Here is a 4435-nt window from a genome sequence, read left to right on the forward strand (position 1 = left end):
TTAATTATTGTATTTTTATCACAAAACAATCGGTACTATATATATTTTGTTATTAAAATTGATGCTTTCTTGTTTGTTTTTGTAAAGAAGAAAAAAATGTTGTACACATATTTTATTTGTCTTCATTGTTTTAATTTTAATATTGTATGTATAGCATAAAGGTCCTAAAAAGGAGTAAGGGCATTTAAGAAAAAAATATTTTAAAAAAAATATTTTATATTTTTGTTGTTATGATTACAGACACCAAGTATTGTTTTGCCAATTCGAAGCATTAAAAAAAATCCCAAAAATTATTAACACAATTTAAGAAAAATGTTTAATTGGACAAAAGAAAACTTTAAAAAAAAAAAAATTAATCTATTTTAATCAAAAAAATCGGGATTATATTTTTTATTAAAATTGATGCTCTGTTGTTTTAAAGGAGAATAACATTTTGTTCATGTATTTGTATTCATTTTTTAAATTTTAATATTGTTTAAATGATTCCTAGCATAAAGGAGTAAGAGCATTTAGGAAAAATGTTGCATTTGACAAAAAAATAATAATAATTGAATGAACTAATATATTTATATTATATTTTCATACAATTATATTTTTCAGTTGAATTTGTGAAATGTGTTGAAAGTTTGATTTGATTGGTTAACTCAAAAGAGAAGGACTCGCATGTGAACAGGGCAGGCACTAGGACCCAGCAGGCAGGCAGCAGTAGCCCGGGACTGTGGCAGGTTCCTTCCAGAGAGACGCTCATTGATGAGAGGAGACTCCTCATGTCGCGGAGCGTCTTTTCCACACTCCGCGTCCCAAAGCGTGCGTGGGACTAACTTTTCTCCCCTCGGAAAGGAACTTCACCTCCTTCTTGGCTGCCTTTTTTTCTCCCCGCAGGCATGTGAGAGGAGCCACACCTGGGACTTTCATCCTGGTGTTTGAGTCATGGACGCCATGAAGACGGACGGCAGTGCGTGATCGAGCAGGTAATATCTAATACTATTCCAGGTAATATCTAGTAATATTCCAGGTAATATCTGATAATATTCCAGGTAATATCTAATAATATTCCAGGCAATATCTAATAAAATTCCACTTGATTTCCTCAGAAGTACAGCTGACAGTGGAAGTCACATGTGTTGTGTTCAGGGACTGTTGGAAATGGCATATTTTCCTCCAGTTTTCAGTCTTTTTTCAGTGTGTTCCGGCCAAAATTAACACCCAAAACCCTCAAAAAAACACGTTTTAAGGTGTGATCATTTTTAATCTTGTGCTTTCCGACAAAATTGGGGACTAGAAAATGAGCTTTTGTTGCGTTTAATGAAACTGGCGCGTTGGTTTTGTAAGTGTCAGCAGCATGCATGTTGCCTTCATCTTGTGGTGCGTTCACTGACCTCCTAAGACTCAGCCACCGACACTTGCAGCAGACTGCACTTTAGTCTCCAGAGGGTGTCCATTTCAACAAGTGTGTGTGTGTGTGTGTGTGTGTGTGTGTGTGTGTGTGTGTGTGTGTGTGTGTGTGTGTGTGTGTGTGTGTGTGTGTGTGTGTGTGTGTGTGTGTGTGTGTGTGTGTGTGTGTGTGTGTGTGTCACACCCTACAGCTTTGTCCGCAATAATGATCTTTTTTTTTTTTTTGCAGCCATGTTTCAACTTGTCCCATTTCACTTTTTACACACCTGCACTCTTCATACCACAACCGCCTTTGTGTGTGTGTGTGTGTGTGTGTGTGTGTGTGTGTGTGTGTGTGTGTGTGTGTGTTTCTTGTATTTCTACGCTTCTTGAGACACGAAGAAGGAAAAGTAGCTTCCATTTGAGGAGGTGAAACTTGAAAATTAATTTAAAAAATAAATAAATAAATATGTATATAGAGACATATTTTAATAACTTGAAGTAAATAATGAAGATTAAAAAGCAATTACAAACAAAAAAATTTAAAAAAATGGTGAAATTTGTCATATAAAATTCTGCCTTTTATCACAATATTGCCGATTTTTTGGGTTATTCTCGTAAAATAGTGACATTTTTTGAGTAAAATTATGACTTTTGACATCACTTTGCAGAGTAAAATTCCGATTATTGTTATAATATTCCCAAAATTTAAAGTTTTCTTATAAAACTGTGACTTTTGTCGAGTGAAATTACGACTCTCTTCATAAAGTTGCCAAAATGTTAAGCTTTTCTTGTATAAATAAATATGTATATAGAGACATACTGTAATAATTGAAGTAAATAATGAAGATTAAACACCAATTACAAACAAAAAATAAAAATTAAATGAACTAAGAGCAGTCTTTTGCTCACAATGTGTCGACTTCTTTCTTATAAAATTGGGAACAATTTCTCATATTCTTTCTGTTTCTCTAATATTGCAATATTTTCTCGTAAAATTATTACATTTTAATGCAAAATGGTGACATTTGTCTAATAAAATTCTGACTTTTATCACAATATTGCCAATTTTTGGGTTGTCCACGTAAAATAGTGAAATTTTTTGAGTAAAGTTATGACTTTTGTCATCATTTTGCCAAGTAAAATTCTGATTATTATTATAATATTGCCAAAATGTTAGTTTTCTTATAAAATTGTGACTTTTGTCGAGTGTAATGACGCCTCTTTTCATAAAATTGCCAAAATGTTAAGCTCTTCTTGTAAAATTGCGACTGTTATTGAGTAAAATTCCAACTTTTATCATAATATTGCACAAATGTTCAGTTTTTCTTATCAAATTTTGACTTGCGTTGAGTAAAATGACGACTTTTTATTATAATACTGCCAAAATTCTAAGTTTTTCTTGTGAAATTCCAACCAATTTTTCACAACAAGCTTTTTTTATAGAAATAACAAGTGTGTGCAAGAAATTAAAATGCGCCCCTTCTGGCCAAAATTAATTAAAAAATAAATAAATATGTATATAAAGACATGCTGTAGTAACTTGAAGTAAATAATGAATATTAAAAACCAATTACAAACAACAAATTCAAAAAACATTTAACTAAAAGCAGTCTTTTGCTCACAATGTGTCGACTTCTTTCTTATAAAATTGTGAACAATTTCTCATATTCTTTCTGTTTCTGTAATATTGCAATATTTTCTCGTAAAATTATTACATTTTAATGCAAAATGGCGACATTTGTCTTATAAAATTCTGACTTTTATCACAATATTGCCAATTTTTGGGTTGTCCACGTAAAATAGTGACATTTTTTGAGTAAAGTTATGACTTTTGTCATCATTTTGCCAAGTAAAATTCTGATTATTATTATAATATTGCCAAAATGTTAGTTTTCTTATAAAATTGTGACTTTTGTCGAGTGTAATGACGCCTCTTTTCATAAAATTGCCAAAATGTTAAGCTCTTCTTGTAAAATTGCGACTGTTATTGAGTAAAATTCCAACTTTTATCATAATATTGCACAAATGTTCAGTTTTTCTTGTCAAATTTTGACTTGCGTTGAGTAAAATGACGACTTTTTATTATAATACTGCCAAAATTCTAAGTTTTTCTTGTGAAATTCCAACCAATTTTTCACAACAAGCTTTTTTTATAGAAATAACAAGTGTGTGCAAGAAATTAAAATGCGCCCCTTCTGGCCAAAATTAATTTTAAAATAAATAAATATGTATATAAAGACATACTGTAGTAACTTGAAGTAAATAATGAATATTAAAAACCAATTACAAACAACAAATTCAAAAAACATTTAACTAAAAGCAGTCTTTTGCTCACAATGTGTCGACTTCTTTCTTATAAAATTGGGAACAATTTCTCATATTCTTTCTGTTTCTGTAATATCGCAATATTTTCTTGTAAAATTATTACATTTTAATTCAAAATGGTGACATTTGTCATATAAAATTCTGCCTTTTATCACTATTGCCAATTTTTGGGTTGTTCTCGTAAAAATAGTGACATTTTTTGAGTAAAGTTATGACTTTTGTCATCATTTTGCCAAGTAAAATTCCGATTATTATCATAATATTACCAAAATGCTAAAGTTTTCTTCTAAAATTGTGACTTTTGTCGAGTGAAGTCACGCCTCTTTTCATAAAGTTGCCAAAATGTTAAGCTCTTCTTGTAAAATTGCGACTGTTATTGAGTAAAATTCCAACTTTTATCATAATATTGCACAAATGTTCAGTTTTTCTTGTCAAATTTTGACTTGCGTTGAGTAAAATGACGACTTTTTATTATAATGCTGCCAAAATTCTAAGTTTTTCTTGTGAAATTCCAACCAATTTTTCACAACAAGCTTTTTTTTATAGAAATAACAAGTGTGTGCAAGAAATTAAAATGCGCCCCTTCTGGCCAAAATTAATTAAAAAATAAATAAATGTGTACATAAAGACATACTGTAGTAACTTGAAGTAAATAATGAATATTAAAAACCAATTACAAACAACAAATTCAAAAAACATTTAACTAAAAGCAGTCTTTTGCTCACAATGTGTC

At 30.5% G+C, this 4435-nt stretch overlaps 1 protein-coding gene across 1 annotated transcript in view; it reads left to right on the forward strand.

Annotated features, from left to right (window-relative positions):
- The first annotated feature begins 693 nt into the window (after positions 1–693).
- prss23 (serine protease 23) overlaps positions 694–4435 on the forward strand; it is an 18996-nt gene continuing 15254 nt past the window's right edge. The window contains exon 1 of the mRNA XM_062043430.1: positions 694–971. The gene's annotated coding sequence lies outside the window, so the exon portion shown is untranslated. The remainder of the gene's footprint in view (positions 972–4435) is intronic.

The sequence above is a fragment of the Entelurus aequoreus genome, linkage group LG04 (assembly GCF_033978785.1).
Source record: "Entelurus aequoreus isolate RoL-2023_Sb linkage group LG04, RoL_Eaeq_v1.1, whole genome shotgun sequence".
NCBI lineage: Eukaryota > Metazoa > Chordata > Actinopteri > Syngnathiformes > Syngnathidae > Entelurus > Entelurus aequoreus.